Source organism: Triticum dicoccoides, chromosome 1B, assembly GCF_002162155.2.
Source record: "Triticum dicoccoides isolate Atlit2015 ecotype Zavitan chromosome 1B, WEW_v2.0, whole genome shotgun sequence".
Classification (NCBI taxonomy): domain Eukaryota; kingdom Viridiplantae; phylum Streptophyta; class Magnoliopsida; order Poales; family Poaceae; genus Triticum; species Triticum dicoccoides.
In genome coordinates this window covers 319168304-319181707 of record NC_041381.1, presented here as the reverse complement: position 1 = coordinate 319181707, position 13404 = coordinate 319168304, and positions in this window count along the sequence as shown.

Below are 13404 nucleotides of genomic sequence, written 5' to 3'. Positions count from 1 at the left end.
CCGCATTGATGACAAGTTTAGGACAGGCCGTTGACGGGCCGATTTGACATAGAATGTTGGGCCTTTAGCTAGGCTGACCCATTATGGTCTGCAGAATCTTATGGGCCTTTAGCTGGGCCGACCCATTGTTGTCCGCAAAATCTTGTGGGCCTTTAGCTGGGCCGGCCCATTATGGTCTGCAAAATCGTGTGGGCCTTTAGCTAGGCCGGCCCATTATGGTCCGCTAAATTTTGTGGACCTTTAGCTGGGCCAGCACATTATGGTCCGCTAAATCTTATGGGCCTTCGGTTGGGCCGGCCCATTTAAACTTTGTGGGCCACTTTTGGGCCGGTCCACGTGTCAACATATCATAGGCCCATCTCGACCGTTGGTTGAGTGACACCTGTGCCAATGCGGAGCTGACGCGTGGATCCGTCAGCCAATGAGAAATTTACATGTGGAAAATCGGCATAGGTCGTGGCTGTTAACGGGTTATCGGATCCAAAATCCGACCCGATAGCTTAACGGCGTTCCGTTACGGTGGATGCCACGTGTCGGTCACCCTTGACAAAAGCACTTCTGTGACGCGCGATTTATCGTCATGGAAGTGGACACTTCCGTGATGATAATTTTGGTAATGTCATGGAACACTTCTACAACAGCATATGTATGACTATCTTGATTCTGTCATAAAATCGTCATGGATGTACATGCATGACAGAAAACGCGACCTACTGTGAAAAACACGTATCATCACGGAAGTGTATTTTTTTGTAGTGATAAGATGATCCCTTAACAAAATTTTAAGGTATAAGTGTTCTTCCTGAGTATGCACTGTTGCGACAGTTCGTTGTGCCGAGACACCACGTGATGATCGGGTGTGATAGGCTCTACGTTCACATACAATGGGTGCAAGATAGTTTTGCACATGCGGAATACTCAGGTTAAACTTGACGAGCCTAGCATGTACAGACATGGCCTCGGAACACTGGAGACCAAAATGTTGAACATGAATCATATAGTAGATATGATCAACATAGAGATGTTCACCATTGATGACTACTCCATCTCACGTGATGATCAGACATGGTTTAGTTGATTTGGATCATATATCATTTAGATGACTGGAGGGATGTCTATCTAAGTGGGAGTTCTTAAGTAATATGATTAATTGAACTTAATTTATCATGAACTTAGTCCTGATAGTATTTGCAAATTATGTTGTAGATCAATAGCTAGTGATGTAGTTCCCTGTTTATTTTTTGATATGTTCCTAGAGAAAAATAAGTTGAAAGATGATAGTAGCAATGATGCGGACTGGGTCCATGATCTGAGGATTATCCTCATTGCTGCACAGAAGAATTATGTCCTTAATGCACCGCTAGGTGACAGACCTATTGCAGGAGCAGATGCATACGTTGTGAACGGTTGGCAAGCTCGGTATGATGACTACTTGATAGTTTAGTGCACCATGCTTACGGCTTAGAACCGGGACTTCAAAAACGTTTTGAATGCCACGGAGCATATGAGATGTTCGAAGAGATGAAAGTGGTATTTCAGTCTCATGCCCGTGTCGAGAGGTATGAGACATCTGACAAATAATTTGCCTACAAGATGGACGAGATTAGCTCAGCCAGTGAGCATGTGATCAGAATGTCTGGGTACTGCAATCACTTGAATCAAGTGGGGTTAATCTTCCAGATAAGATAGTGATTCACAAAGTTCTCTAGTCACTATCACCAAGCTACTAGAACTTTGTGATGAACTATAATATGCAAGGGATGACGAAAACGATTCCCGAGCTCTTCGTGATGCTGAAATCGATGAAGGTAGAAGTCAAGAAAGAGCATCAAGTGTTGATGGTTAACAAGACCACTAGTTTCAAGAAAAGGACAAAGGGAAAGAAAAGGGAACTGCAAAAAGAATGGCAAGCAAGTTGCCACTCCTGTGAAGAAGCCCAAAGCTGGACCAAAGCCTGAAACTGAGTGCTTCTACTGCGAAGGAAATGGTCACTAGAAGCGGAAATGCCCCAAACATTTGGCGGATAAGAAGGATGGCAAAGTGAACAAAGGTATATTTGATATATAGGTGATTGGTGTGTTCCTTACTAGTGTTCGTAGTAACCCCTGGGTATTTGATACCGGTTCAGTTGCTAAGATTAGTAAGTTGAAACGGGAATTACAGAATAAACAAAGACTAGTTAAGGGCGAGGTGACGATGTGTGTTGGAATTGATTCCAAGGTTGATAGGATCACCATCACACACTCACTCTATCTTCAGGATTAGTGTTGAACCTTAAATAAATGTTATTTGGTGTTTGCGTTGAGCATAAATATGATTGGATCATGTTTATTGCAAATACGGTTATTCATTTAAGTCAGAGAATAATTGTTATTCTGTTTACATGAATAAAACCTTTTATGGTCATACACCCAATAAACATTGTTTATTGGATCTCGATCGTAGTGATACACATATTCATAATATTGATGTCAAAAGATGCAAAGTTGATAATGATAGTGCATCATATTTGTGGCACTGCCGTTTAGGTCATATTGGTATAAAGAGCATGAAGAAACTCCATGCAGATGGGCTTCTGAAATCACTTGATTATGAATCATTTGATACTTGTGAACCATGCCTCATGGGCAAGATGACTAAAACTCCATTCTCTGGAACAATGGACCGAGCCACTGACTTATTGTAAATAGTACATACCGATGTATGTGGTCCGATGAGTGTTGAGGCTCATTGCGAGTATCATTTTTTTTCTGACCTTCACAGATGATTTGAGCAGATATGGGTATATCTACTTGATGAAACACAAGTTTGAAACATTTGAAAAGTTAAAAGAATTTCAGAGTGAAGTGGAGAATCATCGTAACAAGAAAATAAAGTTTCTATGATCTGATCGTGGAGGCATATATTTGAGTTATGAGTTTGGCCTTCATTTTAAACAATGTGGAATAGTTTCGCAACTCATGCTACCTAGAACACCACAACATAATGGTGTGTCCAAACGTTGTTACCATACTTTATTGGATATGGTGCGATCTATGATGTCTCTTACAGATTTACCACAATCGTTTTGGGGTTATGCATTAGAGACAACTGCATTCACGTTAAATAGGGCACCATCTAAATCCGTTGAGACGACACCGTATGAACTGTGGTTTGGTAGGAAACCTAAGCTGTCGTTTCTTAAAGTATGGGGTTGCGATGCTTATGTGAAAAAGCTTCAACCTGATAAGCTTGAACCCAAATCAGAGAAGTGCATCTTCATAGGATACCGAAAAGAAACTATTGGGTACACCTTCTATCACAGATCCGAAGGCAAGATCTTTGTTGCTAAGAATTGATCCTTTCTAGAGAAGGAGTTTCTCTCGAAAGAAGTGGGTGGGAGGAAAGTAGAACTTGATGAGGTAACTGTACCTTCTCTCAATTTGGAAAGTAGCTCATCAGAGAAATCTGTTCCCATGATGCTTACACTAACTAGAGAGGAAGCTAATGATAATGATCATGAAAACTTCAGATCAAGTTACTACCAAACCTCATAGGTCAACTAGAGCATGTTTCGCACCAGAGTGGTATGGTAATCCTGTTCTGGAATTCATGTTACTAGACCATGACCAACCTATGAACTATGAGGAAGCGATGATGAGCCCATATTCCGCAAAATGGCTTGAGGCCATTAAATCTGAGATAGGATCCATGTATGAGAACAAAGTATGGACTTTGGTTGACTTGCCCGATGATCGCGAGCCATAGAGAATAAATGGATCTTCAAGAGGAAGACAGACGCTGATGGTAGTGTTACTATCTACAAAGCTCGAATTGTCGCAAAAGGTTTTCGACAAGTTCAAGGTGTTGACTACGATGAGATTTTCTCACTCGTATCGATGCTTAAGTCTGTCCGAATCATGTTAGCAATTTCCGCATTTTATGAAATCTAGCAAATGGATATCAAAACCGCATTCCTTAATGTATTTATTAAAGAAGAGTTGTATATGATGCAACCAGAAGGTTTTGTCAATCCTAAAGGTGCTAACAAAATGTGCAAGCTCCAGCGATCCGTCTATGGACTCGTGCTAGCATCTCGGAGTTGGAATGTATGCTTTGATGAGTTGATCAAATCTTATAGTTTTATATAGAGTTGCGGTGAAGCCTGCATTTACAAGAAAGTCAGTGGGAACACTACAACCTTTCTGATAAGTATATGTGATGACATATTTCTGATTAGAAATGATGTCGAATTTTCTGGAAAGCATAAAGGAGTGTTTGAAAGGAGTTTTTTTTTCAAACAAAGACCTCGGTGAAGCTGCTTACATATTGGGCATCAAAATCTAAAGAGATAGATCAAGACGTTTGATATGATTTTTTAATGAGTACATACCTTGACAAGATTTTGAAGTAGTTCGAAATGGAACCATCAAAGAAGGAGTTCTTGCCTGTGTTCCAAGGTGTGAAGTTAAGTAAGACTCAAAAACCTGACCACGACAGAAAATAGAAAGAGAATGAAAGTCATTCCCTATGCCTCAGTCATAGGTTCTATAAAGTATGCTATGTTGTGTACCAGACCTATTGTGTACCTTTCCATGAGTTTGGCAAGGGGGTACGATAGTGATCCAGGAATGGATCACTGGATAGTGGTCAAAGTTATACTTAATTACCTAAGAGGACTAAGGAAATATTTCTCGGTTATGCAGGTGAGAAAGAGTTCGTCGTAATGAGTTACGTCGATGCAAGCTTTGACACTGATCCAGATGAATCTGAGTCTCAATCTGGATACATATTGAAAGTGGGAGCGATTAGCTAGAGTAGCTCCATGCAGAACATTGTAGACACAGAAATTTGCAAAATACATACGGATCTGAATGTGGCAGACCTGTTGACTAAACCTCTCTCACAAGCAAAACGTGATCACACCTTAGTACTCTTTGGGTGTTAATCACATGGTGATGTGAACTATATTACTGACTCTAGTAAACCCTTTGGGTGTTGGTCACATGGCGATGTGAACTATGGGTGTTAATCACATGGTGATGTGAACTATTGGTGTTAAATCACATGGCAATGTGAACTAGATTATTGACTCTGGTGCAAGTGGGAGACTGAAGGAAATATGCCCTAGAGGCAATAATAAAGTTGTTATTTTATATTTCCTTATATCATGATAAATTTTTATTATTCATGCTAGAATTGTATTAACCAGAAACTTGATACATGTGTGGATACATAGACAAAACACGGTGTCCCTAGTAAGCCTCTACTAGACTAGCTCGTTAATCAAAGATGGTTAAGTTCCCTAACCATAGACATGTGTTGTCATTTGATGAACGGGATCACATAATTAGGAGAATGATGTGATGGACATGACCCATCCGTTAGCGTAGCATATTGATCGTTCAGTTTTATTGCTATAGCTTTCTTCATGTCATATACATAATCCTTTGACTATGAGATTATGCAACTCTCGGATACCGGAGGAATACCTTGTGTGCTATCAAATGTCACAATATAATTGGGTGATTATAAAGATTCTCTATAGGTATCTCCGAAGGTGTTTGTTGGGTTGGCATAGATCGACATTAGGATTTGTCACTCCGAGTATCGGAGAGGTATCTCTAGGCCCTCTCGGTAATACACATCATAATAAGCCTTGCAAGCAATGTGTCTAAAGATTTAGTTACAGGATGATGTATTACGGAATGAGTAAAGAGACTTGCCGGTAACGAGATTGAACTAGGTATGAAGATACCGATGATCGAATCTCGGGCAAGTAACATACCAATGACAAAGGGAATAACGTATGTTGTCATTATGGTACGACCGATAAAGATCTTCGTAGAATATGTAGGAACCAATATGAGCATCCAGTTCCACTGATGATTATTTACCGGAGAGGTGTCTCGGTCATGTCTACATAGTTCTCGAACCCGCAGGGTCCGCACGCTTAATGTTCGATGATGATTTTGTATTATATGGGTTGTGTGATTTGGTGGCCGAATGTTGTTCGGAGTCCCGGATGAGATCACAGACATGACAAGGAGTCTCGAAATGGTCGAGAGGTAAAGATTCATATATAGGACAATGATATTCAGACACCAGAAGTGTTACGGGGGTACCGGGTACATATCGGGTCACAAAAAGGGGTTCCGGGCACCCCTCGGCAAAGATATGGGACTGTTTGGCCAAGAGGGGAAACGTAGCAGCCAGCATGGGCTGCTATGCCCCCATGTAGGCCTAATAGGAAGGGGAAGGAAAGGGGGGAGAGAGAAAGGAAGGGGAGGGGTTCGGCCTCCCCCTTCCTTCTCTCCCCCTCCTCCTTCCTTCTCCCTTCAAAAAACATGGTAAGGGGGGGGGGCGAATTGGACTAGGCCCCCAAGTAGGATTACTCCTGCTTAGGGTGCCCCAAGGCTGTTCCCCTCCCCCTCCCACCTTTATATACGTGGGGAGGGGGCGCCTAGAACACACACCAATAGTTGTTAGCCGTGTGCGGTGCCCCCCTCCACAGTTTACGCCTCCGGTCGTATTCACGTAGTGCTTAGGCGAAGACCTACGGGGATCACTTCACCATCACCACGCCATGGTGCTGACGGAACTCTCCCTCGACACTTTGCTGGATCAAGAGTTCGAGGGATGTCATCGAGCTGAACGTGTGCTGAACTCGGAGGTGTCGTACGTTCGGTGCTTGATCGATCAAAACGAGAAGAAGTTCGACTACATCAACCGTGTTAACAAACGCTTCCGCTTTCTGTCTACGAGGGTACGTGGACACACTCTCCCCCTCTTGTTGCTACGCATCTCCTAGATAGATCAAAATGGAAGCGTAGGAAATTATTGAAATTGAATGCTACGTTTCCCAACACACATATATAGTTTCAGCAACCTTGTTGTGGTAGGTGTTGAAGACTTTGTAGGTGTGCGAGTCCTTTCCGTAACCAAGCATAAAACCTCATGTGCTTTTGGTGCAAATTTAGAACTGTGATGAGGATCTCTGATCCAGCATTTAGCACCAAAGACTTTGAATTAACTCACTTTGGATTTCTTGTCAGTGAGGAGCTCATATGAGGTATTCTTGAAGAATCTGTGAAGATTTACCCAGTTGATGATGTGACAAGCAGTAGAAATTGCTTCAGGCCATCATCGATGAGGAGTCTTGTATTCATTAAGCATAGTGCAAGCCATCTCGATGAGTGTCCTGTTCTTGTGCTCCACTAATCCATTCTGCTGAGACATGTAAGGAGCAAATAGCTCATGAGTGATACCAAGTTCGTCAAGATAGTCATCAAGGCCAATGTTCTTGAACTTGGTGCCATTTTCGCTCCTGTTGTGCTTGACATTGAGACCATAATTCGTCATGGACTAGTTGGAGAACCGCCTGAAGACATACCGCACTACAGTTTTGAAGGAAATGATATGCACCCAGGTGTAATGAGAGAAATTGTCAACTATGATGAATCCATAGAGTGATGCTACATTGGTTAGTGTGGCATAATGAGTTGGACCAAAGAGATCCATATGAAGTAATTCAATATGATGAGTAGTGGCCATGATTGTTTTTGTCGTGTGCTTGGATCTGGTCATCTTCCCAGACTCACAAGCACCACATAGATGATCTTTGACGAATTTGACACCCTCGACACCAATGACTTGCTTCTTCTTGACGAGAGTTCTCAAATTCCTCATGCCAACATGTCCAACTCATCGACGCCAAAGCAAACATTCTGAAGCTTTTACCGATACACATGTTGCAGGTTGAGGACCTATAGAGAAATCTACAATGTACAAGACACCTCTCCTAAAGCCTTCGAAGAATTTGGATTTGTCAGAGTCCAACATCATAATGATTGTGATTTGCCAAAGATGACAATCATATCAAGATCACAAAGCATTGAGATAGACATGAGGTTGTATCCATGTACAATCCTTTAAGATATGAACCTTACCTAGACCCAATACCTTCTTTTCCCTTTGTCAGCGTATGTGATATGCTTCAGATGAGATGGTGCAAGGAGAGCATCAGTGAGTAGATTTCTATCACCAATCATGTGATTCGTGCAGCCACTGTCTAGGACCCATTTAGTGGCTTTGGGTGTGTGATTGCTTGTATCTGTGTTGGAAATTCCCCGAAGAGGAGAGGATGATGCAGCACAACAACGGGTTATTAATCCAGTAGGAGAACCAAGCAACACTATGTAAACAACACCTGCACACAAACAACAAAAACTTGCAACCCAACGCGTAAGAGGGATTGTCAATCCCTCCTCGGTATTAAGATAGATTAAATTGTATGAGATTTGATAAATAGATCTAGCAAAAACACAAAATAAAATAAATAAAGAGAAAGTGCAGCAAGATATTTTTGGATTTTTTGATAAATAGATCTGAAAATGATATGATAGGAAATAGAACCGGGGTCGTAGATTTCCCTAGAGGCTTCTCTCGAGAAAATAGCATACGGTGGGTAGACAAATTACTATTGGGTAACTGACAGTAAAGCAAATAATTATGACGATATCCAAGGCAATGATCATTCATATAGGCATCACGTCCAAGATTAGTAGACCGACTCCTGCCAGTAGCTACTACTATTACTCCACACATCGACCGCTATCCAGCATGCATCTAGTGTATTAAGTTCATGGAGAAATGGAATAATGCAATAAGAACGTTGACATGATGTAGACAAGATCTATTCATGTAGGAATATACCCCATCTTTTTATCCTTAATAGTAATGATACATGTGTGTCATGCCTCTTTTTGTCACTGAGATTGAGCACCACAAGATCGAACCCATCACAAAGCACCTCTTCCCATTGCCAGAAAAATCAATCTAGTTGGCCAAACCAAAGTTTCATAGAAGAAATATGAAGCTATAAAGATCATGCATAAAAGAGTTCGGCAAAGACTCAAATAATATTCATGGATAGATCTGATCATAAACTCACAATTCATCGGATCCCAACAAACACACCCTGAAAAGTCATTACATCAAATAGATCTCCAAGAACATCTAGGAGAACATTGTATTGAAGATCAAAAAGAGAGAAGAAGCCATCTAGCTACTACCTATGGACCCATAGGTCTGTGGTAAACTACTCACGCATCATCAGAGGGGTAGCAAGGATGATGAAGAATTCCTTCGTCATCGTTGCCCCCTTTGACAGAGTGCTGGAAAAGGCCTCTAGATTGGATCTCAAGGTTCTAGAACTTGCGGCAGCTGGAATTGTGTTTCAACGCCTCCCTAGGGGTTTTTGGAATTTTAAAGTATTTATAGAGGCAGAGGTCAGTGGAGGGGGTGCTTGTGGGCTCCCCTACTGAAGGAGTCCTGGATTATGGGGTCCTCGGGTGTCCGGGGCTATGGGACATGGGCCGGACTGATGGGCCTAAAGATATAAGGTAGAAGGCATTCCCCCGTGTCCGTATGGGACTCTCCTTTACGTGGATGGCAAGATTAGCGTCCGGGTGTGTAGATTCCTTCTTCTGTAAACCGACTCTGTACAACCCTAGGCCCCTCCGGTGTCTATATAAACCAAAGGGTTTAGTCCGTAGAGGCTATCACAAATCATATAGTCGAGACATCTAGGGTTTAGCCATTATGATCTCGAGGTAGATCGACTCTTGTAACCCCTATACTCATCAAAGTCAATCAAGCAAGAAGTAGGGTATTACCTCCATCAAGAGGGCCTGAACCTGGATAAACATCGTGTCCCCTTTGTCTCATGTTACCCTCGATCCTCAGACGCACAATTAGGAACCCCCTACCCAAGATCGGACGGTTTTGACACCGACATTGGTGCTTTCATTGAGAGTTCCACTGTGTCATCAGCAGAAGGGTCGATGGCTCATTCAATCATCAGCAACGATGCTATTTCCGGGGAAACCTTCCTCCCCGGTCAACTTTTTGTGTTCGGCGGCTTCACACTGCATGCCAACTCGATTGGCCACCTTGAGCAGATCGACAGCCACAACCCTGATCATCAGATCAGTTTTGGGAACCTGAATTACGTCGTTGATATCTGAGGAGACTTGATCTTCGAAGGGTTCGCGGCCTCGACCACCGCTTTGGCCTTAGATCCGGAGCAAACTACCGGGTCCGAAGATGGGAGTTTGTAGCCCACCAGACTCTCTGCAATTATGAAGCTCACTACCGGAGATCCGGAGGGGGCTGTGTCATCAGCAAGCCCGGAGTCAAACTAGGTTCCCCTTATCATTGGAAAGCTGGACTTGCCCCCGGACGCTAGCTCTGAACTCTCGAGGTCCACACCAAGTGAGCATGGCCAGGAGGCTTTTGCTATGCCTAGCTCCGCGGACTTTCGCTTCCCCGTCCAAACCTTGCTCTTAAACAAGGCTCTGGATTTAATGCGATCCCTCACCATTACAGAGGAATCACCTACGAACTACGCCCAGCCCGGATTAGGGGCTGAAAGCGGGGAATTTTACATCCCACCCACCACCCACTTCATAGCCACTATCAAAGACTTAACCGACATGCTAGATTACACCTCCGAAGACATCGACGGCATGGACGAGGATGCTAGAGACAAACAAGGCCAAGACCCGCCATTTACCGCACGTTGGACGGCCACCTCCACATACGACGTGTATATGGTGGATACACCCAAAGATGATGACAACGAAGGAAGGAAGGATCCGGTTGAGGATAGGCCTGTTGAGGCACCACCGAAGCGTCGACACTAGTGGCGCCGCTCAACATTGCGTCACGAAAAAGATAGCAACACCGGCACCGGAGACAATAACACTCCAGAGAACGCCGAAGACCCCGAAGCCCCCGTCGAGCCCACATCCGAAAATGATGATTGGGAGAAGGGGCAAGTTAACCCCGACGATCCGGTCGGGAACAAGGACTCGGAGGATAGTAACTATCTACCAATCTCCGAGGATGATGTGAGCCTCGATGACGAAGACTTCATCATGCCAGAGGAACCCCTCGAGCAAGAGCGCTTTAAGCGCCAGCTAATCGCAACAGCTTGAAGCCTAAAAAAGAAGCAACAACAGTTTCAAGCCAAAACGGATACGCTCAATGACAGATGGACTAAAGTCCTGGCATCCGAAGAATACGGCCTCGAACGCCCAACAAAGAGCTACCCAAAGCGCAAGCTACTACCACAATTTGATGATGAGGCCCTTGAGCCAATACCACCAACGTATAAACCTGCTGATGAACCTGACCGGCCACCACGTGGGCGGGACAGACCGGCCACTTACGCCGAACACCAGCCCGCACCACCGCGCCATAGAGGCAAGGAGGTAGCGGCTCCAGGCTACACCTATGACCTACACAAGGACCTGGACAATAGAGTTGGTTAGACTAGATCAATCTATGGATCAAGGGGGCGTGCTCCAACGTGAGAGGACGACCATCAGGCCCGGCGCGACAAGCATAACCTCACCCAGGCTAAAAATCGAACAGGGATGCCGTCCTAACTCCATCATGATGTCATCCGATGCAGAGGTGCCGCACACCCCTTATGCTTCACCGATGAGGTAATGGAGCACCAGTTTCGAGAAGGGTTTAAATCCATGAACATTGAATCATACGATGGAACGACAGATCCCGCAGTATGGATTGAAGATTTTCTTCTCCATATCCAATTGGCTCGTGGTGACGATCTCCACGCCATCAAGTACCTCCCACTAAAACCAAAGGGACCAGCTCGACACTGACTAAACAGCCTCCCAGAGAACTCCATTGGTAGCTGGGAAGATTTGTAGGATGCCTTTTGAGACAACTTCCAAGGTACCTACGTCCGGCCCCCGGACGCCGATGACCTAAGTCATATAGTCCAGCAACCTGGAGAGTCAGCCCACAAACTCTAGACTAGGTTCTTAATTAAAAAGAACCAAATCATCGACTGTCCGGACGCCGAAGCCCTCGCGGCCTTTAAACATAGCATCCGCGATGAATGGCTTGCCCGACACCTCTGCCAAGAAAAGCCGAAGTCCATGGCAGCCCTTACCGCACTCATGACCCGCTTTTGCGTGGGGGAAGATAGATGGTTAGCTCGTAGAAGCAACAGTACCAGCAACCCTGGCACCTCCAAAGCCAGAGATGGCAACGGTAGGCCACGACGCAACAAACACAAGCGTCGAAGCAACGATGAAGATACCGCAGACACGGCGGTCAACGCCGTATTCAGTGGCTCTAAATCTGGAGAGCGGAAGAAGCAATTCAAAGGAAACAACAATGGTCCATCCAGTTTGGACAAAATACTCGATCGGCCTTGCCAGATTCATGGCACCCCTAACAAGCCTGCCAATCATTCTAATAGAAATTGTTGGGTCTTTAAATAGGTCGGTAAGTTAAACACCGAACACAAGGGGAAAGGGCCGCCAAGCGAGGACGACGAAGAGCCTCGCCCACCGAACACACGGGGTTACAAGAAATTTCCCCCTGAGGTGAAAACCATATCCCCAAGAGGGAGCGCAGGCGTGCGCTAAGGGACATCTACACCGTAGAGCCGGTCGCCTCAATATTCCACCCTTGGTCGGCCTGCCCGATCATCTTCGATCGTAAGGAGCAACTGACCAGTAGCCGTCATGGAGGTTCGGCAGCCTTGGTCCTTGATGCAATCATCGATGGATTCCATCTGACCCGAGTCCTTATGGATGGCGGCGGCAGTATTAACTTGATTTATCAAGACACGATCCGCAAAATGGGTATTGACCCATCAAGAATCAAGCCTACTAACACCACCTTTAAAGGAGTAATACCTGGTGTGGAAGCCCGATGCACGGGATCAATAACATTGGAAGTAGTCTTCGGTTCGCCGGATAACTTCCCAGGCGAAGACTTGATCTTTGACATCGTCCCCTTCCATAGTGGTTATCACGCACTGCTCGGACGAACTGCCTTCGCTCACTTCAATGTGGTCCCGCATTATGCTTACTTAAAGATCAAAATGCCCGGACCCCGCAGTGTTATTACAGTCAATGGAAACACGAAGTGTTCCCTCCGCACTTAGGAGCACACCGCGGCCCTTGCAGCTGAAGTGCAGAGCGGCCTCCTTAGGCCGAACACATCATCAGCCATCAAGCCCCTGGACACTTTTAACCGCGTCCGGTCTACTATGCATGATGACAACTCGTTGACTCCAGAGCTATACTAGCAGTTTTGCCTCCGTCGATCACCACACACATCCGCGGCACTTGTATCGCGTGTGCATAATTACGCACTCAAAATACCCTGGGCAACGACGGAGGCACAATACGAATAGGTCTATAGTACGACTCGACCCTATATGACCATGACCTTTTTCCTTTGATCTTTTTTTCTTTTTCTTCTTCAATACCACAGGTGCATTAAAACCTAGCTACTCCACGGTCGTGCAAGGACTTTTCCCGAGCCCTTTTTCGTACAGACGACCGTGGGCCATTCCTCTCAAGGATCTCTCCCAAA